This window comes from Eptesicus fuscus, chromosome 16 (genome assembly GCF_027574615.1).
Source record: "Eptesicus fuscus isolate TK198812 chromosome 16, DD_ASM_mEF_20220401, whole genome shotgun sequence".
In the NCBI taxonomy this organism is placed as follows: domain Eukaryota; kingdom Metazoa; phylum Chordata; class Mammalia; order Chiroptera; family Vespertilionidae; genus Eptesicus; species Eptesicus fuscus.
This window is the reverse complement of record NC_072488.1, coordinates 65,134,897-65,158,993: the sequence shown is the minus strand read 5'-3', so window position 1 is coordinate 65,158,993 and position 24,097 is coordinate 65,134,897. Positions and strand designations below refer to the sequence as shown.

General features: G+C 41.5%; 1 pseudogene; it reads left to right on the top strand.

Moving 5' to 3' along the window:
* Positions 1-868: 868 nt before the first annotated feature.
* Positions 869-1,386, top strand: LOC103296839 (jun dimerization protein 2-like; annotated as a pseudogene).
* The last annotated feature ends 22,711 nt before the right edge of the window (positions 1,387-24,097 follow it).

Sequence of the window (24,097 nt, the reverse complement as noted above, 5' to 3'; positions counted from 1 at the left end):
TTCCAGTTTTGGGAAGAGAAGAAAACTGATCAATATTTACCAAGAGCAACACCGTATTTCTGTTACAGTTAATTCTAAAGTCATAGGTCCGGTGGCTGAGGTAGAGAGACACTTGGAAAGCTAGAAAAATGAAAGGTAGGCTGACAAGTCCATAATTTGAAGAACAGCTCTGTAGGCTGGAGACCTACAGAAGAGCTGATGTGCAACAAACCAGCAGAAGACCGGGTGACTTAAAACAGCAAACACACAGACATGGGGCTGGGCTCAAGTTGTAGACAGTTGAGGAAATTCTGACTCTAGCTAAACTGCCAGGTTGGCTGGGACCTGGTTATTCTAGGATGGTCTCAGGTGGAATAAATCCTCTCTGTACCATGGGATCTCCCATTAGCTAGCAAATTATCCTACTTGTTCACATAGCAGCTGGGCAGGGTTCCAGGGCAGATTCATGGGGTGGGGAATAGATTCTACCTCCTAATAAAAGAAAAAAGCAAGAGCAAGGAATCCTATATAATAAAAGCCCAACAACCGAAATGGCAGAACGACCAGAATGACCAGAGACCAGAACCACCACGGCCCCTCACCCAGGCTGGCCCCATCCCCCAGCAAGTGGTTAGGGGCGATCAGGCAGGCAGGTGAGTGGTTAGGGGAAATCAGGTAGGCAGGCAGAGCCCTGCTATCGATCGCCTCAAAGAGGGAGACACAGGCTGCTGCCACCGCCTGCGGGAGGGATACTCGGTGGCTGCGACAGGAGTAGCTGGCAGCAGTGGACACTGCAGGGCGGGGCTGGCACCACAGCAGCTCCTGAGTGGGCAAGGCACCTGCAGCCTGGCCCAGGCCCCAGGGTCACTGCCTCCGCCTGCAGCTTCTGCAGGGCTGGACTGCCACTCCTCCTGCTATGATGCCTGGGCAGATCCTGGACCCTTCCATGACTGTGGGCTCTCTGCCAGGGCTCGGCCCCCTGACCGGACTCCCCAGCTCGGCCCTGATGGCAGAGGAGCTGAAATACACTGACATCCACAACACTGAGGCCATGATCGCCCCTTTGCACTCCCTGGAGGTGAAACTGGGCAAGAGGCCTCAACCTGTGAAAAGTGAGCTAGACGAGGAAGAGGGGTGGAGGAAAAGGTGCTGGGGAAAGAACAAAGTGGCGGCAGCCTGATGCAGGAACAAGAAGAAGGAGCAGGAGGAGTTTCTGCAGCGGGAATCTGAGTGGCTGGAGCTCATGAATGTGGAGCTGAAAACCCAGATGGAGGAGCTGAAGCAGGAGTGGCAGCAACTCATCCTGATGCTCAACCAGCATTGCCTCATCTGCATCGTCAGGACTGACAGTGTTAAGACCCCGACTCAGAAGGCCACCCACTGCTGGAACAGCTGGAGAAGAAGTGACCATGGGCTGGGAGTAGAAAGAGGAGGAGGAGGAGGAGGAGGGTCCCAGAGGGCTCTTCCTTGCTGCATGAAAAACTCTTCAATGAGGCTCAGCACAGCCAGCATCATCCAGGCTTTTTTGTGAAACTCAGATCAGCCACACCAGGGGAAGAAACCCAGGCTGTTGAAACCCAGGACCAAATGCTGAGACCAAAGTAGTCCTGAGGGGGGCCTGTTGTGCCTGGGGCCAGGCTTGCAAGAGGCAGGAAAGAGGCCCTTGGCCAGAGAGACACCCAACCAGGCAGCTGTGAGCTCTTCTCCGGCCTCTCCGCCAGGGCACCCACCCAAAGGCCCTCCGAGCAGCCAGGAAAAGCCATGAGTTGCAACCAAAATTAGGCTGAGTATGGAAGTCAGAGTGAAACTGAAATCTGCCTGCCCCCAGCCCTGACCCTGATCCTGACCCTGACCCTGATCCTGATGCAAGGCTGGAGAAGGGCACAGTACCAGGCCCTACCATACCCACCAATCGTGGTCCAGCTGATTTATTCCATCCACCTGGTGATCCAGTCCTTCCTGGAGTGGCAGCCGGGGCGTATCCTGGCCATCCCTGCTGGAGTTGCTGTGGGCACAAGGCATGGACACCCTTCTAAAGCACATACTCACTGAATGTTTACAGACTGGCTGTCCTGGCAGGGCTTTCAACTGCACATGTTTTTTATACTTCCTTTTATTATTCATATTTTTTACAAAAAAAGATTTTATACAAGCACTATATAAATGGATTTCTATAATCACTGGATGTTATACAGTATAAATATGCTATGGTTTATTTGTTACAAACAGATATTCAGCAGTTATGGCCATTGCGTGTAATTTCTAAGTACTTTAGTCTCTGGGTATTAGGGGTGGCAGGGGCAGGGGTGCAGTGCATTTCCATCCTGGTAAACCCTTCATAGTACTCAGTTCTGTATCTCTCAGTAAACATTACTCTTACTTAAAAAAAAAAAAAAAAAGAGGGAGGCCCAGGCTACCTGGCTGGTGGCACTGCAGCGGGTGGGCGGGGCCTCCCTCTATGGGGTGATCAATTTGGGGGCCCCACCATCCATCATCCCACAGAGGGAGGTCCAGGCCACCGGCCAGCGACACTGTGGCAGGTATGCAGGGCTGGCCAGTCATTGCCCCACAGAGGGAGCCCAGGCCAGCCAAACTACCACACCCCATGCCTGCCACTTGCAGAGGGAGGCAACTGGTGGGGGCGGGCAGTGCTGCCCAGATGGCAAGCAGTGGCAGTGATGGGGGTGGGCCAGCTGCCAGCAGCTGGGGGAAGGAAAGCCCCAATAGGCCCTGATCTCAGGCCAGGCCTAGGGACCCTACCCAAGGGGTCCTGGATTGTGAGAGGGTGCACGCAGGGCTGAGGGATCACCCCAAGTGCACGAATGTTTGTGCACTGGGCCTCTAGTCTATATATATATAAGCCTAAGCGACCAAACCACCATACAACTGAATGACTGGTCGAACAGTTGCTATGTCGCACACTGACCACCAAGGGGCAGACACTTAACACAGGAGCTGCCCCCTGGTGATCAGTGTGCTCCCACAACCAACCTCCCAAGGTCCCTCACTCCAGCCAGCCCCAATTGGCCTTGATCGCCGGCCAGGCTGAGGGACCCCACCCATGTACAAATTCGTGCACTGGGCCTCTAGTTAAGAAATAAAAGAAAAACAAGAACTCATGAGGGATAGATGATGGCAATGAACATAGAGAGGCAGCAAAGAGGCTCTGGGGATGTTTCTGACTTATTAGCATTTACAATGATTTTTAAACATTGAAGAGGTTAGGAAAATCCTCTCCTTTATTTGTCTTCATATCAAATACTAGTTGGACAAGCATACATTGCTGGTTCTCAGTAAATAGATAAAGAAAGAAAGAAAAGGAGAAAGAGGAAGGGAGGGAAGGAGGGTAGAAGGAAGGAAGGAGGAAGGAGGAAGAAGGAAGGAAGGAAGGAAGGAAGGAAGGAAGGAAGGAAGGAGGGAAGGAAGGAAGGAAGGAAGGAAGAAGGAAATAAGCTAAAGTATTATGTTTATTCAAGACCACTTCAGGGAAGTTCAATTAGAAATCTGAAATTAGATACACATTATTTCTTAATTAATGTAGAAAATCAGGGAAAGGGATTTTCCCTGGATAGAAAAAAAATCACGGAAGTGTTGGCAATTTGTCTTCTGCATCCCTTTTCAAAGGACAAAACATCTTGTGTACATGAGTGTGAGAGATTTTCCTCTATCTTCTACTCCATGAAAAACTTGATCCTTTGTTTAGGAAAAAAGAAATGCCCTGCACTTGGTGGTTGATAGTTTGAAGTTCACCGGCTCCCCTCACCCACTCCTCAAATTTAGCTTTGCTCTCATGTGTTATAGGAGGAGAGCTAGAAGAAACAGGCATGTAATAACCAAAGGATTAAATGCTTTGTGAATAGAAAAAGGGGGTGTCGCACAATCAATCCCAAAGTGGCCCCAAGGGCTCATGACCTCATTCACTCACTTGGGAAGTTTCCACAGCTTCTGGGCTTCAGCAGGAGCTGCCAGAGCAGGCCATGTGGGACATGCTGTGAGACTTGGCACCCCAACTGTCCACTGCCCTCAGCGTCACACAGTGAGACCACGGTTAAAGCTTATAGCGAGGTTGGCCGCACAGAGCTGCAAACCTGCCAGGACTTAATCCCTTTGCAGTGAAGTTGGCTGATTCGCAGGGAAGTATCTCAATATGAGGTCACCAAAAAGGCCAGTCCATCACCTCAGCTGGTGTGTGCTGAACAGAACTGGTGGGGAGCATGAGGGAGTCCCAAGCCCGCCTTTGTGCTCTGCACAGCTGATATTCCTCCAGGCTGAATTTATGACCTTTATGTCAACTGCTTCTTTAATGCATAAGGCTAAAATGCAGCAGCCCGATTCAGACACTCAGGTGCTTGAATACCTACTACTACTAGGACCGGCGTGCTGACACTCAGCATGGGTCGTCATCATTTAAAGCCACCGGATGTCAGGCCCTCACTGAGCTGCTGGCACACTCCATGCCATCTCCCCTCTTCTACTGAAAAGCCAGGCAAGTGTCTCAGATCCCAGGAGAAGCAGAAGCATATGCTGTAAGCAATGTGAATTACCAAGCTAAACAATGCTTTTGTTTAAAATGAATGACTTTCCCCCCATTTTTTTTGCGGAATTGTTAGGCAAATATTAATGCATTATATAAAGAGAAATCTTGAAAAATTTTCCCCAGACTTTATCAGCAGTCAAGAATGTTAAAAGTTTTACTGCCAATAGGATGTGAAATGTACAAGTTCTGAGACCTGCAGCCTTTAGGGAAGCAAGAGATGTCAAGCAGCAGACACACATTTCAGAAGGCCAGGCTCTGGCCAGCCTGCGGGGGACTTAGCAGCTCCAGGCTCATTCCTCAGGAGATCTGTAGGGTCCGCAGGAGGATCTCATATGCGGGCCTGGACTTTCTTTCCTCTTTTGATCCAGCCCCCTAATGGACATCTGCTGCCAGGAAGCCTCTGCAGAAGGTCCCCCACTGTCACCGCTGCTGGCACCAGCTGCGCACCTTCTCGGGTACGTGTGCAGGCCACCTAGCCTGGCTCCCGAGCAGTGCTCCACTGGATGGCAGAGCAAGCTGGTCTTGGTCCCCTTCACTGTGCCGATGGTTCTCACGCGACTGAGCAGAATGAAGGAAGCATCTCCGGACTTGTACTGCTTTCTCTCTGGGCACAACGCAGTGATGTCCATTGCTGCGTTCATGCTGAGCAGCGTCCCTTGTGTGAATAGCTTTTTCAAGTTGTGAATTTGCTTCTTATTCTGAGCATCAGACCCAAGTTGATGGGAGTGGTCAAAAGAGCACAATCTTATGCAGGTTCGGGGCCATTCTGTGGTCCTCCCAACGTACTTTGCCCATCTCTTCCTCTAAACTTGGCTTTCAAATGTCTGCCTTAAAATTCCTCAGTGGAGGGAAATGCTACAACAAGTAAAGCTGTGTAAAGACTGAATCCCAGGACTTGGACCTCAGACATACTTTATGTTCAGTTAAAGCTCAACTTAAGACCACAACTGCACCTACATGGACTTATAAACAGCAGAAGTGCCAAGTACCATATTTCAACAGGTGTGACTTAGTAAAAGAAATATTCTATGATCAAATAAAGTTGGCAAATGCTGCACTGTACATCACTTGTGGATTCATAGTGCAAAGCACACCAGAGGCACACAGACTTCTGCCTAAAGGAGCTTGTTTAACTTTGCTTAAACAGCTTTTCCAAAACTCATTTAATAATAAGTAGCTTTTAAAAATGTTTGGTAATGCCTAGTTTCTGAGGAATCAAAATTGCATGGAATGGAATTTGGCAAATAGCACTGTAAAAAATATTCTGGACAAATTTTGTTAACATGTATTTCTGACCAGCTACTTGCTGAATTGTGAGAAAAGTCCAGTAAATCTTTTAAATGTGTGGTGAGGGGTGTGAAAGCGGCAGACAGTAACAAACATCTGAGTGAGCAGGCTCCTACAGAGGCCCTCGAACCCTGGAGCCATTGCAACATGCGAGGGAGCGGCGAGTGTCTCCACATTCTTCTACTTTCAAAGGAAACTGATAAACCAAGTTTCTGCAAAACTTCTGTTTTAAATATTGGCAACTGCATTTGCTTTTTAGAACAGAGAAAGAAAGATGTCTTACAGGGAGGCAGCCTCCTTCCCTCACAAACAACATAAAGAAACAAACAAAGCAGAGCCCAGTAGGTTTGTATCTGACCCATGGGTCGGCAGGGTCATCTCCTGGGCAGGTCCACAATTTTGAATACGGATGGTCAGAAATGGAGAAAATATTAAATTTTGTTCTTAAATTCTGTCTCCTTTACATAAATATTGTATACAGCTTGCTGTTGAATTTAAAAAAAACACACAACAACACACACATACAAGAGTGTTTGGTATTATTTTCTTACATTCATGAGCATTTGATGTATCTCAAGTGGAAGGAGGAAAGATTAGGTAGGGGTTTACAGACATTTTACTTCTGAAGTAAAATGTATTTTATGCTGACAAAGTCCAATAGATAATGGTTTAGGTTAATTTCGTTGGGGTTATAATTAAATATAGAATTCGGGGATAAAATTTCCTAACAGGCTATTTTTAATGCATTAAAACAAATACATTATAATAAATTATAACAAAATATTATTTTTAAAAAATTTGCAATTCAAGTGCAATTTTGATATTGGTTTAAGTCACCCAAGAATAATTAGTTAATGTCCTAGCAGGAGATTGGCTCTCAGTGTTGCAGAGGGTCAGAGGGGTTTATCTTTGACAATATTTTCACCATGAACTTTATTTCCACTCTGACATCCAGTTCTCTCTGCACTCACCCCTGATAGGCATGGTCCAATATATATACACACTATATACATGAAACCTAATTACATATATTCCATAAAGCAATTGTATTTGACATTGAATGGGTAACAGCACATCATATAACCCATGCTCATGTCAAAATGAATTTCTAGATTGCCATTCTCTCTTAGCTTACAATTTGTAATAGATGCTGATATGCTATGCATATTTTATTCCCAGAGGAAGTCAATGCAAAATAAAATCCTTTAGAAAAAATAAAAACTTTTATTAATATAACTTGTTTTATATCATAGACAATTGTTACATTTTGTTATTATGTTTTATAAAATATGTGTACCTGAAAGTCATAATTTTTTTTTACTAATTGCATAATATTTTTAAGATTGGGGGTTTATTTTAAACAAATGCTTTTCTTTTAATCAGCTCTGAATATTTTTCTACAATATCCTGGACTTTAAAAATCACTTTATTGAACTGAGAACTAATATATAAATGTTTAAATCTCATTATTGTAATCTTTGCCCTTGATTTAATAATTGTTCAATTAGTTATTTGTTTCCTTTACAATTTAAGAGAAGTTATTTCTGAAAGCAGAAACTATAAACTTTCCTTATATGCTTTTCAGAGGAAAAAAGATTTTTTTTTTCAATATAAAAGATCAAAGAAACAGTGAGGCAAGGAGAAGAGTGGCTGGCACAGCTGAGGAAGAATGGGAAGAGGCAGATTTTTGGCAGAACTGAATGTGTTAATCTGCGGTGAAATTAGCGATTTAAAAATGTATTTCTCAGCTGCACATCTGAAAAAAATTTATGGATCTAATTTTCCTTTGGAAATTTAAAACGTACAAACTCATAAGATATAATTATCCAAGTTTTTCCAACCCACACTCACCAGGCCCACAGAAAGGAGTGGGAATTATGTATGGATGCAAATGGAATGACTACTGCAAAGAATTTAGAAACATTTCAATAAACATACTTGCAAATATTTTCGGTATTTTAGAAAAGTAGGACACATATGTTAAATTCCAGTGGAGAGGGCCTAAAAGGGAATCTCCAAAAGCACAGTTTGCTTCTATATTTGTGTGAACCATTTGGTTAAGTATTTTACAAAATATCTACACTTTATTTTCCAGTCCTTATGGAATTTTCAAAATACTGTATATCTTACAATAGACTTTTCAACATATGTGTAAGCTGTAGTGTGAAAATAATTGTGGAAATAATTCTAGATCTATATAATTCCACAACCTACTTGCCTTGAATTGGCTGAGTGTGTTTTTCATATAAGTATGCATCAAAATGTTTAAGTGTTTCACACCAAACTCGTTTAGATTAAAGCATCTCTGCGGTTGGCAAGGCCGTGCCAACCTAAGGAGATTAGCACACACAGCATTTAATACCACCAACCAAGAACGCTCTTTTGTTAGATTCTTTAAGATGCTTTGAAGTGCCCTAGCCGGTTTGGCTCAGTGGATAGAGCATCAGCCTGCGGACTGAAGGGTCACAGGTTCGATTCCGGCCAAGGGCACATGCCTGGGTTGTGAACTCAATCCCCAATAGGGGACGTGCAGGAGGCAGCCGATCAATGATTCTCTCTCATCATTGATGTTTTTATCTCTCTATCCCTCTCCCTTCCTCTCTGAAATCAATAAAGATATATATTTTAAAAAAAAAAGATGCTTAGAAGTTAGGGGGAAAAATAGAAATGCTTGGTTAAAGCAATCATTCCTTAGGTTACAGGATATTTGATGGTAGGGAATGCTCTGTACATGTAACTTTTCCAAAGTTGGATGAATGAATGACCTTTCCAGAAAATAGGAATGTTGTTAGAGAATGACTCTTTTCTATTCTGTCCTGTGAGGAAAAGTCTTTCTCTGCTTGTGAGGTTCTTTCATTCCTCTGTTCTCACAAGTTACTTAAAAGTAGCTTTAAAATAGCCAAGGCTTTTTTTTTAAACCTTCTCTTTCCTAAAATTCGTTCTCCTCCATCTTTTCTTTACCCACTTAAGATTTTATAAAAATCATCAAAGAACAAGCTAGCACTCAGCAGAGCTATGCCCATATGTATGCTAACTAAATACTTCTGATGATGGTGAATGTTGGCATGTCTCCATGGAAGAAAGACCTTACACAAAAGATGTTGTAATTATAATGTTTAAATGATTATGCTATAATTATTATGTTAAAAATCTATGTTCTCAGAGCCGCTCAGTGATGGCAAGGCTGTGACATGCTCATTAAAGCTCATCTATGGCTAATGCACTTGCCACCTTCCCCAGCAATGCAAGGAGGACAGGCTGGGCCAAGCCAGAGCCCTGAGAAAGGGCGGGAGGGTTTCCCAAAGTGCCCTCTCCTCCCCACTCCCACTCTTGGAGGCTCTCAGCCACCAAATAATCACTTTTGCTAACTCTGCCCCAATACTTGTCTTTTTCTTAACCACCTTCTATAAAAGATTTTGACAAGTTCATCCACAAAGTTTAAATGTTACCTACCTCTCTTTTAAATATATACTTGTCAGTATTACAGAGGAAAAAAATTTGATTCAGGGTCAATTGTTTGAGGATTTCAGGGATTCAGAGATTCTAACACTTCCATGCAAATATTACATTCTATAGAGGTGGTTTTTATTATTATTCTTTTCCTTTATTTGGCTCCTATGCTATTTCCTAGCTTGAAAATACCGGGCAGATTGAAAGGCTTCTCCTAGACTCTCATTGGTGATCTCTTGTCCTTCTCAGTCTTCTTTAGAACGATGGCAAAGGCTAAGTTCAGTCAAGTTTTCAGTTCTGACTGAGGTGGTAAATGTTTCAAAGTAAATTGACCTTTTTTTATAGGTATACAATAGACTGTCCAGATGTGTCTGGTTGAGGATGCTTTGAGGTTATACAGGTTACATCAACGTGCATTTATTCTTTAGAACCAAAAATCACTAATAGCCTTAATTTTAGTTGCCGTTGATAAGGTTTTGAGGAGTACACAGAAGAGCTGCTGTTTGGAGTAACATACTTTACTGCCCAGATTTCCGACCATCAGCTAAGATAAGGCAGTGGTGGCAGCACAGGTTCAGAGGCGTGCTCATGAACCCTGATTCAAGTGCAAATCCGACCTTCCCTTACTGAATATAGAGGGCCTATCACACCCCCGGGCACAGGCAAGGGCCTGGCTCAGTGCAATTACTATTACCAATGGTCACCTTTTATAGTCACAGCCAAGTTTCTGAAATTCTTTTCTTAAGGTAGGAGAGAAATAGGATCAGGGAGGAGATGGGCGGATGATGGCACAAGAGAAACCTGCAGAGATGACTTTTAGTGAGTACATTCAACTAGAAGTAATGGCACAGAGCAAAAGATGAGTTCACAAACCAAAGTTGGAGGATTGGGGATTAATTGAAACCCTCAAGTGGTGCATGGGAAGTGACTGCCTATTTAGAGCCAATAGATAGGTTTCCGTGAGGTTAAGGAAGCGAAAAATCCCATACGAAGCTAGTGAGATGTTAAATTCTAATTAGAAGTGTTAATTAAAAAAATTCCAATTTCATCAGTGAGAGTGCTTCTGTTGTTCCAGTTCCCTTTGCTGCGGTGACTCCTAAGTACCCCGACTCCCTTTACTCAGTGTCATTTACCACTCCTAGGGGGTAGAGAAGGCCGACTGTGCTCTGCCCAGTGCTGCCATGATGAGGGCCTGTTGGCACCTTTGTACTCAGGCATAGAAATTCACTATGGCTCAAAACTTAGTGTGGGGTTCTCAGAAGGAAAACAGTATTTATTTACTTCTCACAACATCCCATTGCCACTATTTTTTCCTTTTTATACCTTCAAAAAGGATCTAGTGAATTTTCCAAATGTAGATGAAGTTACATTCTGCACACCATTAATCCATAATGAAGATTAAATGCTTTGGATGAGCATACAAATATCAACTACCCAAAATTGTTTAAAAATTAAACATAAAATAAATCTAATCTTAACAGATATCCAAAGAATATGCAAGTGCATATTAATATTTTCATTTCAATAAGAGTAATTAACATGTTCCAAATTATTTAAGTAAACTTAAATGTTTTCTAATATGCTTTTTATGTTTAGATCATTTCAAGTTATTCAGTAAATGCTAAAGAAAATTATTATGCATAATATTAAAAGTCTCTAATACAAACATTGAGCTGAGGTGGGCCTATTTAGTAAAATACACAGTATAATTTTTTATACTGACTATTGTACTTATTTAGTCAGAATAGTCATTTTAAACCACAATAGCTATTATAATACATTTTTAGAAAATGTGTCTATCTCCATTTAACTACATGATTTTTTCAGAATAGATGATATCATGACATTCTTATTTGCTGTGGCTTTTATATCAATGCTAATATAAAAGTAAGGAATATAGTTTAAAAAGTAAAATATGTATAAATCCCTAAAAACCACCATTTCCAAGCCTTATCTCTATCAAATAATCTTGCCATATTGTAGAATCTATAGAAGGAGAAGATACTTTATTTGTGCATTTTGTGGGATAATATAAAATTCTTAAGGAAAACTAGAAACTAGGTACCATTTGCTCATGCTCTTTATTCTATCCTCCAAGCAAGCTCCCATCATTCTTTCTGTCATATAAGACCCTCTCATTCTTTCATGCTGTCTCCTTTCTGCTCAAAGCCACCAGTCATAGCCACACCCCTAACCCATCAGCCCCACCCCAAGGACAACAATAGGCATTTTCATTCCTGTATTCTACATCAAAATAACAAAACTGGTACCCATTCTTCTGAGTTGCTTTCATCTGTAGCAGCTGAAGAAGCACTAACTTGGGTTCTTCTTCATTTTGTAGAGGTAGAATTTTCAGAGGGCAGGATAGATCAGTGAGTTCCTTAACATACACTGTTTTAGAACATTTCAACATACCTCATTGATAGTAGATTCCATATGTCAAAAGATAAGATAAATAACTTTTCAGTAATTAATCTCTGTTTTTTATTAATCATTAGTCATTATTTAAAATAGATATATTTTGGACGTCTTTTGGGACCCTAAAATTGTCCTAAAATATATCCCTTAATTCAGGATTAAACCATCTTTTTTAAATAGATGGAATCAGAATACCTCTAGAGGGAGAGATGGAACTTCTCGTTTTCTTAAGAATCCACAGATGCAGTAGCTTCCTGCCATCATGGTGTGGAGGGTGCTGGGGTGTGGATGGAGGGTGCTGACTGATGTGCATGATATAAAAAGAAAGTGTAATGGCTCTTCTTCCAGCGGAAAGGGGGTGGGGATAAAGTGGAGGGAGAAATATGACAGAGAAAAGAGTAAGAAAACAGTGACAAGAGACTAAGATTTGGTGTAGGAACAGAGCAATCCTGATGTGAAACAGTGACCAGAAAACATTGCCACAGTGCTGTTTTGTTCAAAAGCATCTGTGTACCTGAGAAGTCATGGTCCCACTTAAGCCCCAGTGGAGGCAGTTAGGCTGGTGGAGTTTTATCTGTGTGAGGATTTGGTGGTACTCAGTAGAGGTGGGTTGTATGTTTAAATGGATGTAATGAAGACCAGAAGTCCAGAGCCAAGGAAACTAAGGACTTAGGTACTAGGCAGTAAAGGAATGTATCTTGATGTAACTCTACATATTTACAGAAATATAGAGGAGGTGAGCATAGACCATGGTATTGGGAAGCAGAACTCAGCCAATGTTACCTTACTATTAAAAATAAAAGTCTTCATATTATATTACTTAGTGGATAAAATGATCATTGTACATAAGGTAATTTTGATAAAGACAACCTTACAAATATACTATTTTTTTAATTTCATTATGGTATTTGAAAGCAAAGTACTTAGGGCTGTCAGCATTAGCTGGATTTAAAGTTGGTAGAATTATTGTATGCACTGAATACATATCATCTTAGAAAGATTTCCAATTATATACATTGTGCTATCAACCCACACCTATATTAATACTTCAATTTAGAGAATACTGTCAAGTCAAGAATACTTTGAGAGGAGCAGCTAACTAGTACCTCATGAAAAAGTAACATTTATTGAGTATTTTTACCATTTTATTTCATTTTATTTTATTTTATTTTTTATTGAATCTATTAGGGTGACATTGGTTAATGAATTTATATAGATTTCAGGCAAAAAATTCTACAATACATCATCATCTGTATGTTGTATTGTGTGTTTACCACCCTAAGTCAAGTCTCTTTCCATCACCATTTATCCCCTCTTTATCTTCTTCTACCTCCCTCCAACCCCCTTCAAATCACATAAATCTTTCACCTATTTTATTGAGCATTTTTAATGGGCCACATATTAATTTATTTTATTCTCACAACAGACCTCTTAGGTAGTTTCTAATGACATCACCATTTTAAAATTAGGAAATGAAATCAGAGAATTAAATAATTTGACCAAGACAGCACAGCACAGTAATGATGAGGCTGTAATGTAATCTAAATTATGTTCATATTCCACCTTCTTAACCAATATGCAATCTTCCCTTCCTAAAAAATGTATCCTATCTAATAAAGAGGAATATTCTAATTGACCGTCACACCCTCACAAAGATGGTGGTGCCCACAGCCAATAAGTAGGGAATATGCTAATTGACTGTCATGCCCTCAAAGATGGTGGCACCCACAGCCACAAGATGGTGGTGCCCAGTCCCCTCAGCCCCGCAGGGGCGGCAGGTGCACAGCATGACTGGGCCTGCCTTCAGGGGGTCCAGTCACTCTGCGCGCCTGCCTCCAGAGTCCCCCAGTCCCCTCAGCACCCCAGCCACTCAGTGCCAGCCCGAGGCACAGGCAAGCCTCGGCTGGCAGCTGCCAGATGCCCAGCTGCCCAGGGCCAGTCGAGGCTTGTGCTACCTGCAGTGGCAGCAGCAGAGGTGTGATGGGGGTGTTGCCTTCCCCTGATCGCTGGGTTGCTTCCTGCCCCTGAGGGCTCCTGGACTGTGAGAGGGGGCAGGCCGGGCTGAGAGAACCCGTCTCCAGTGCATGAATTTTCATGCACCGGGCCTCTAGTAAATCTATAAAATCCATGTCTTAGGAGGTATTATTAAATGAACTGAAATCATATAACCTGGAACACAAAGGACATGGAGGAAGACGAAAAATTGAAAAACATTCCAAACAATTTCTGAGATACACTGTGTACAAATCATGTCTGAAAATCAATCCATCTTGGAGAGAAACAGTATCAGCTCTTTCTTAAAAATGTGCTGTTCAAATGATTCACCATCTTTGAACTTGAAATCTAAAAAAATTTAACAACACATTGCATCACCTCTAAATATAGAAAAGAGATAATTAGAAACAGTCACTAGAAGAGTTCTTCTAACAGGAGAACTCTTCATTTTTTAAGATAAATACAACTAAGTCTAGCTGGTTGTATTTATCATCAAAAATGCAAAAATTAGCATTCTGTTTAAATGTTTTTCTCTCTCTCATGCTCAAAATGTTTGTGAGTATCCCAGGAGTCCAAGTACTTCTGAGTCACTTGCAGGATTTCTGGCCATCCAAGGCTGCAGTGATAATGGTCCTTGTTGTGTTGGCAAAGATGATAGTGGCTAGTAGCCTCAGGTCATTCCCTGACAAAGATGCACATCTGTATTCAATATTCCACATGTCAACCCACCATGACAAAAGCCATCAGGTAAGGAAAATCAGCCTTTATTGCTTTTAGCTTCTTCTTTCTGAACTCCTATTCTATTGGAAGAAGAGGGTGACCCTTTCCCTATTTTGGTGACCACATTTTTTGAAGCCTCTTTCATCATCCTATATAATAAAAGGCTAATATGTAAATTGACCAAACGGCAGAATGACCGGTTGCTATGATATGCACTGACCAGGAGGGGGCAGACCCTCAATGCAGGAGCTGCCCCCTGGTAGTCAGTGTGCTCCCACAGGGATAGTGCCACTCACTCAGAATCTGGGCTCCTGGCAAACTCAGCAGTGGTGGCGGAAGAGGCTCCCACTATACGGCAGTGCTAAGGATGTCCAATTGCCCTGAAAGGGCGCAGGCCAGGCTAAAGGAGCCCCCCCTGAGTGCATGGATTTCATGCACTGGGCCTCTAGTCTCTTCTGAAAGAGCTCAAGTCCAATACAGATATCTGCAACTTCCTATGAATACAAAATAGTTCACTACCTTTCTCATTGACAATTACACTGCATAAAGTATGATTGTGAAATGAGGACGCTATTCTCTTTATAAAATAATTCAAGAATATGTAGACTGGTTACAAAATATTTTAAGCAAGAGTTTCTATATCAGAATGACTATGTGTGTTTGTGCATGAAAAGAGTCTGAGCTAAGAAACATTAAGAGCAGTGCTTTTGTTTACAATTACACTCACATGAGGTACACTGGAGATGCTTTAACAACTCAAATGTGGACAGTCCATAAAAAGCCATGTTAAACCACCATATTATCACCACTAGCTAACTGTGGTAGATTTAACACATTGATTTTCCAATGCTCCTTCCCCAGAACCAAAGTGATGACATTAGAAAGTAAAGATAAAGATGAAGATTGGGTGATGTTGCTCAGTGGTTGAGCACCAACCCATGAACCAGGAGGTCACAGTTCAATTCCTTGGTCAGGGCACATGCCCGGGTTGATCCCCAGTAGGAGGTGTGCAGGTGGCAGCCAATTGATGATTCTCTCTCATCATTGATCTTTCTATATCTCTCTCCCTTCCTCTCTGAAATCAATAAAAATATATTTCAAAAAGATGCAAGGTGCAAACTAACCAGACAGAAATGCTTTAAATATGTCAGCAATAGAGAAGCCAATGAAGAGGTAAATAGAGAAGTATGAGAAGATGGGGATTATTACTGAATGTGTCAAATACAAATAAGAAGAGTTTTAAGGAGTCATAGAATTTGTGAAAATCCATGATAAGTGCAGCGAAAACATAAGCAAATAAAATAACTAGCTTTTTAAATTATAAGGAAAGCAAAAATTTGGAAAAGAAAAATTTAATAAGTGTATATTACTTGATTATCAATAAAAATACATATCCATAGCAAAACTGATTATCAACTTTATTTTTTAAATATATTTTATTGATTTTTTACAGAGAGGAAAGGAGAGAGATAGTTAGAAACATCGATGAGAGAGAAACATTGATCAGCTGCCTTCTGCACGCCCACCACTGGGGATGTGCCCGCAACCAAGGTACATGCCCTTGACCAGAATTGAACCCGGGACCTTTCAGTCTGCAGGCTGATGCTCTATCCACTGAGCCAAACTGGTTTTGGCATGATTATCAACTTTAAATCAGAAATTTTATTGTATCTATTTTGGAATATAATAGGAGGTAGAGTAGTGTTATATAAAGTTTACATTATAATTTTTCATTATTGAATGGTAAAATGTGGGTAAAGAAATTATAAACATGTAAATATATGTAAATACCATAAAAACAAACAAAACAAGCTTAAGGGCTTGTAATAGATTACCCTGAAAAGGATATCATGGAGACTAGGTGTTGGAGAGGAAGTTTCTCCTTGACCCTAATCGCTGCAGTAATTCTTAGGGAGTACTCACTCCTTCATCCTGCTCCACTACGCCAACTGTTGGGTCCGAGTCCCTCTGCTAGGAACTGGACCTCCTAGGCCACTGGGCATTAGAAGATGGAGAAGACATGAGTAATCATGGATATGTAAGAGAGTCTTTATTGTAGAAGCCAGTGGCCATGTAGCCATTGTTAACAAGGCAGTCCACAAAGCAGTCCTTGCTAATACAGCAGCAAACACAGGAGCCATCCTAGCAACACAGCCAGCACCGCTGGTGAGTAACACACCTTCCCTGCAACACAGCCCCCAACATAGGAGCTATGAAGGAGCCAACCCGACCAAGCAGCCTCACCTGATAGCAGCCTCTCACTGGCTGGTCAGCAACATACTTTACCTGGACTCAGACAAAAGAGGCTTCTTGCCAAATAGTGACCTCAATGCTTGAGCTACAGAGGGGCATGCTTGCCCAGTGTATACAGTGAAATTGCTGTGTCCTTGCACCTGCCTATGGCGATTTAGCCTTGAACACCCTGATTAGTATTCCCACCTTCAGAGTGGCCTTGAAGATCTGGAATACAATGACTGATTAGGGATCCCACACTAAGTACTATAGCTACTCTATAGTACTACTAGAGGCCCAGTGCATGAAATTCATGCATGGGGGGGTGTGTCCCTCAGCCTGGCCAGCACCCTCTCCAATTTGGACATCCCTCTTGCAATTCAGGACCGCTGGCTCCTAATTGCTCACCTGCCTGATGCCCCTAACTGCTCCCCTGCCTGCTTGGTTGCCCCTAACTGCCTCTGCCTGCCTGATCCCCCTAACTGCTCGCCTGCTTGCCTGATCGCCCCTAACCACTTGCCTGCCTGCCTGATCGTCCTCTGCCTTGGCCCTTGCCTCTGTGGCTTCATCAGGAAGAACATCCGGAATGACATCCAGAAGGATATTTGGCTGTTCGGTCTAATTAGCATATTACACTTTTATTATTATAGATTCCATCCTTAGAGAATGAAATTTTACCATGGTCACACACACTGACACAATTTAGTCCATGGTGCCACATGAAATAACCACCCTAAAACTCAGTAGTATGAAAAAGCATTACTCATCCTTTGTGGCTTAGATATTCAGGAAGGGTTCACCTGGTTGGTTTGCCTCTACTACATATGGCGCTAGCTGGGGTGACTGGTTTTGGGGTACCCAACTGCAAGAGGTCCTCTTTCCATTTATCTGGTGTTTTCATGTTTCTCAGCCTCATTACCTCTCACAAAACATAGCATTGTACCCCCCAGGGTTTCTCCATGTGGTTTAGGTGTCTCACTGCACAACAGTGTCAGAGTAGTCTCAAGGCTTCTAAGAGGCAGCAAAAAGAGGCTCCAGGCCAGTCAAGGGTTAAACCTGGAAGTGGCACTGTGTGACTTCCACCACATTTTATTGCTCAATGAAGTCACAGAACTACCTCCTTCCCATATTCAAGAGGATGACGAACTACACTTCTGCCTGGAGAAGAGGCAGCAGCCTCCTTAAAACATGTATGTAGTGGGAGATTTCTGTGGCAGCCATCCATGGAAAATACATTTGAGCACACACACACAGATATACATGCACACAAAATGTGTAAAATACAAAAATATTACATGCTATTCTGATTTAATTTAAAGTATTTAGTTAAATAATAATTATTACATGTTTACAAAGTGAGAGACCTGTTGCCTAGGCACTGGTGATAGGGTGATAACCTCACAGAGCAGGGCCTTCCCAGAGCTTCTACATGTCCACAAATGTAGGCAGTTACTCAGCAAAATGTATGCTATATTACTGTATAATAATGCCTATAATAATGTGCTTTTATTCCTATAAAAACAAAAACATCTTTGTAAAGTTATTATTTTGATTGTCACTGTTGTGAATTTGTCTGTCTTCCCCATTAAACATTTCTAAGAAACACATTGTTATTAATATATGATACTACTTATTTTGAAATCAATTGTTGTATCACTCAATGTTCTAGTTGTAAAAACAAGGCATACTCAAAGGTTTGGTGAGGACAGTTGATGGAGTAATGACTATTTATAAAACTATGAACAGGGTTAAGGGAGGCAACAAAAGATGGTACAGGACTCAGCAAATGGTGAGATGAGGGTACCATTACCACCATTTACCCTGAAGGGATAGAAAGATAAAAAGCCCTGAGCAAACTTAGAGCCATGGAAAAAGGCTGTCTTTTAGGAGTGTAATTATAGCTGCAGCTACTGCCAGGACCACAGCAGAGGAAATAGGGGTTATACTCTGACCCCCCTTTCTTCTGACCCTCCAATCTCATGCCAATGTCTCCTTTGGCCATTCCCAGCAGGAACTAGAGGCCATCACTACTAAATGATGGAGTCACAGAATCAGTCACAGGCATAGAACTGACCAGAGAATGGCTGTGAATAGATCTGTGGAAGGAAGCAAAAGGAGAAACACCTGCCCAAGACCCTATAAAATGTGTACTGTTTTTAAACATGTTTATTTGACCCAGCAAATTTACTTCTTGGTCTATATCCAAAGGGATTGACATCAGGACCTTGAAGAGATGCTTGAAATCCCAATACTGCAGCATTATTGTCAATGCCAAGGGATGGAAACAAATGTCCGTGGACAGCTGTATGGATAAAAAGGGATATATGCATGCAATTTAACATTATTCAGCCTCAAGAAAGAAACACTGTCTTTTGTAACAGCATGGATGGACCTGGAGGACATTATGCTAAGTTAAATAAGCCAGACACGGGATCAATACTGCATGGTCCTACTTTTAGGACAAATCTAAGTTTCTCAAACTCATAGAATCAGAGAGCAGAATGGTGGACACCAGAAGTTAAAGGGGAGTAGAAATGGAAAGGTATTGGTCAAAGAGTAAGGACAAAGCTTTAGTTAGGTAAGATAATTAAGTTCTGGAGATCTATGATAGAGCAATGTGACTAAAGCTAACAAACCTATACGGAATACTTAAATTTTGCTAAGAAGGTAAATCCTATGTTAAGTGCTCTTTTTGCATTTTTTTTTTTTAATAAAGAAAGCAGGAAGAAAATTTGGAGATTGTGGTTATGTTTAGAGCCTTGTAAGGATGGTTTCATGGATGTTTCTTATCTCCAAATTCATCAAGTTGTATATATTAGTTAAATACAACTTTTTGTATGTCAATCTACCTCAATAAAGTGGTTTTAAAAATCATGCAGATATATAAATAAAATAAAGGCATTACAATCTATTTTCTTTCATTTAATCAGGTAGATAGATGCAAATAATAAATTTATGTCTTCCATTTTCAACAATAAAAATTAAATAAAATGTAAATCCTGTCAGGGGGCTGGGGAATGGAGGAATTGAGCTAAAAAGAGAAAAAAACTAAAAAAAAAAATATTACATTAAAATAAAATTGAAATAGCAGTAATACTGATGGTGAACATACATGCATTTTATTTTGTGGTTTCCATCCATTGCATGAGTTAAGAATGCCTTTTCTCTCAGTTTACAAACTATGCACTACAGTTCAAATACAGTAAATGACTCACCCAATATTATGCTAGTAAGTGCCAACGGGAGCCAGGAGTTTCGTCTGGATCTATCCACCTCCAGACCCTTCACTTTTAACCACTATGACTTTTTACCTCTTTTAAATGCTTCTTGTTTGGGCACACTGATTAAATTAATGACTGATTTAATCTTGCATGATTCTAATCTTAAATGACTTTATTTATTTAAATAATTGTGTTGAGAGTAAGTAAGGGAAGGTTGTTAATTGAATGGTAGGGTCTTATGTGTGTGCTATGATGTGGGATTAGTTTGAAAAAGATGTATTTGGACATACTAAGGAAATACAATTTTATTTCTCTATTAGAAGCCTGGTGCATGAAATTCATGCATGGGGGAGGGGAGGTCCCTCAGCCCGGCCTTCACCTTCTCCAATCCGGGACCCCTTGGGGGATGTCTGACTGCCTCTAGCAATCCAGGACCACTGGCTCCTAACCACTCACCTGCCTGCCTACCTGATTGCCCCTAACTACTCCCCTACTGGCCTAATCACCCCTAACTGCTCCCCTATCAACCTAATCACCCCTAACTGCTCCCCTGCTGGCCTGATCACCCCTAACCACCTTTGCTTCACCCGACACCTGGGACCCAGGATTCCCTCCTCTGGCTGGTCACAGGCACCCAGGACCCGGGCTTTCCTCCCTCTGGCCAGCTGCAGGCACCTAGGACCTAGGCCAGCTTTGCCCTGGCCGACTGCAGCTGCAGGGGACAGTGGGCAGGTGGCTTTGCCTGGGCTGCAGCTGCAGGTGCCCAGGACCACAGGGCAGGCAGCTTGTCCATCTCCCAGGCTGCAGCCACAGGCGCTGGCACCCTGGACTGCAGAGTGGGCGGCTTGTCCCTCTCCTGGGTCGCAGGCACAGCCGCAGCCACTGGCACCCAGGACCACGGGGCGGGCGGCTTGTCCCTTTCCCAGGCCGCATCCCCAGCCACTGGCACCCAGGACCATGGGGTGGGTGGCTTGTGCCTCTCCCGGACCACAGCCTGGCTGGTCCCCATTCCCCTCTTGCAAGCTCATTTGTGCCTGGATTGTCCCCAATCCTCTCTCCCCAGTGTTGAGTGTCTGAGCAGTTCCAGAGTGAGGGCATGAGGGCATGATGACCATTTGCATATTAGCTCTTTATTATATAGGATATATTACAAAGCTTTTAAAAGTTAGAGTAAAATTCTTTAAAAATTGAAAATACAGCCCTGGTCAGTATTGCTCAAGTTGGTTGTAGCATTGTCCTGTGCACAAAAAAAAAAAAAAAAAAAATGTGGCCTGGTCGATTCCCTGCCAGGGCACATGCCCAGGTTGCAGGTTCAATCCCCAGTCAGGGCACACGTGGGAGGCAAAAGAATGATGTTTCTCTCTCATATCAATGTTTCTCTCCCTTTATTTTTTTTTCTCTCTCTCTCTCCCTCCCTTCCACTCCCTAAAAAACAATAAAAAATTCAGAGTTCACCAACCTTAATATGCTTGTGATTCTTTTTCTTATTGACTACCTATTTTTCCAATACCTGTTTTGGCAGGCAACATGCTAGGTATAAGATCTAATGGTATTAATTATGGCATCGGAGTACCTGTAATTCACATTCTAATAGAACTTGCAAAATTATTTAACTTCTCTTGATCTGCTTGCTTCTGTTAGAAATGAGTTTAATTTAAGGGTTATTCTAGGCTCAACATTCCTTCATTCCTCTAAGATGTATGGGTGTGAAAGAAAGTCTGATAAATTATTTTTTTTATATATTTCAGCTAAATTTGGAGGCCTGATCGTTAGAAACATTCCAGACACTGGTCCTGTGTCATGTTGTTAAATCTTAGACTGTAAGAATCTACTTTATTTACCCAGAATATGAGGAAAGGAGAGGCAATTTTATCACATGCCTTTTCAAATATGGATAAGTGAGCATCATTATCCATAAATATTACATGTGAATGCATTACATTTATATACTAGAGACCTGGTGCATGGATTTGTGCATGGGTGGGGTCCCTCAGCCTGGCCGGCGATCATGGTTGATTAGGCTGGCAGTTGGCCAGCCAGGGGGCGGGGCCATGGGAGGTTGGCTGACTGCAGGGGTTTGGCTGTGGGAACCCACTGACCACCAGGGGCAGCTCCTGCGTTGAGCATCTGCCCCCTGGTGGTCAGTGTGCATCATAGCTACCATTTGGTCATAAGGGTCCCTTAGGCTTGTATATAGATAGATAGATAGATAGATAGATAGATAGATAGATAGATAGATATAGATAGATAATTTTAATATCTGTTTTTGTATTAACTAAACATTTAGCTTTTAAAATAAATATTTTTATTTATTTTTAGAGAAAGAGGAAGGGAGAGGGACAGAGGGATAGAAACATCAATCAGCAGTCTCCTGCACACCCCCTACTAGGGATCAAGCCTGCAACCCGGGCATGTGTCCTGCCTCGGAATTGAACCAGTGACCTCTTGGTTCATGGGCTAATGCTCAACCAATGAGCTAGGCTGAACATTTAGTGTTTAAAGGTTGGAGCTATAACTACTTCCTGGGAATTCATTTATTTTTGAAAGAGACTCTGAGACACAAAATTCCTAAGTACAATGAGTACTGGTAGTAATGTTTCAATGCATGACTAGTTACCATGGGGATCTGGAACCTGCATTTTCCCATTGTTGTAGTTATTACTATTTTTGTCAACCAAAACTTATTTAATTCCTTTCACTGTCAATTACAACAACCTGTTCTCTTGTCTGGTTGCACAATATGCTATCATTGTACCCACGTTTTTGGTGTTCAGGAGGAGATGATAGTCTTACTAGCAGAAAAAGCAGTGCATTTAGCTGCTTGTGTTTTAATTTTCTGATTGTAGAAGAGTCACTGCATTTTTTCTTATTTTATTTCTCTGAAATTAGATAATTATATGGGGGTCGATTTATTCATTAATTCATACAACCTCTATACCGTCAGTGAAAAGTGGGAAGAGTAAAAGCTGATATTATGATATGATAATCAGCATCCTTTAAGCAAAGTGTTACACACATGGCTAGGGTGCTTTTTTTTTTCTTTTTAAATTCAGATTATGAGCTGATTGACTTTATTTTCATTTAACCTTGTTGTAGACTCTTGCTATATATAAAATTGAAAGTGATGTGAAACCTGGAAACAATTAAAGTTCATCTTGTAAGTGATAGAAAACATCACCAAAGCTTCAATTGCTTCTCTCCCACTGTTAGGAAAATAGAATCTGGGGTCGACTTTCTACCTCCGATTGGTGTGACTAACAGAAAGTGAAGAATTATTTAGCACGCAGAACTTTAATGATGCAGTTCGAGATTTATTATGTAAAATGCTATCTTAGCATAGTATACATTAAAATGGTTTTGCTTTGATAGGTGAAAAAAAAAGTTCCAGGCTTTGAAAGTATTTTGTTTGAAAATACACAGTCTTCTTGTATCAGTCATACGTGGCTTTTTAACATTTCCTTTAAACAGGTGCAACTTAAAATCTACATAATAGATTATCCCAGCTATGATATCAGGGACGCAAAGTGAGCATCTATATAATAGGGTATGGTTTAATCATTTTCCTTTCCCGAAGCAACGTTTCCACATCTGCCTGATTCCACTGGCTTCATTGGCTTTTAAGACTATATTGCCCCCATTGCCCTCTCTCAGCAATCCTATGGGTCTCCAGGGGCATTAGTCACTCAGAAACTTCCATAAACTAGATGTAGTTGCTTTTGAAACATATGCTGTGTTTTTCTAAATTTTATTACAATAGAAACACCAGACATTGTTCAAATGTGAATTATAATAATTATTTGCTTAACTATAACAAACATAAAAGAGAGGGACTATGATTATCCCTGTTTTTCAGATGTCAAAACTGAGACTGGGGAAATTAAATGACTTGCCCCAAATATAACACCTGATAGGCAATAGTCTCATTTGAATCCAGGCCCCGGCCCAGAAGCTGTGTTTCCCGACACTGTCCAGGTGTTGCTAAGCACAGTTTTATGCTTTCTGTTCTCTTATACTACCAGCTTTTCTTTTATCCTTCACTAGATAGATAAATAAAAATTAAATTGCTTATTTTTTGTTAATTCTTATTTACGTCATAATATAATTTTAAGTAATAGTTTTAAAATGTTTATTTTTAACAGTTTGCATTCAACATTTCTTTGTGTTAGTTTGGTCAGTTAACCTCTGATAAAGGAGGCAAGAACATACAATAGGGTAAAGACAGTGTATTTAATTAATGTTGTTGGGAAAATTGGACAGA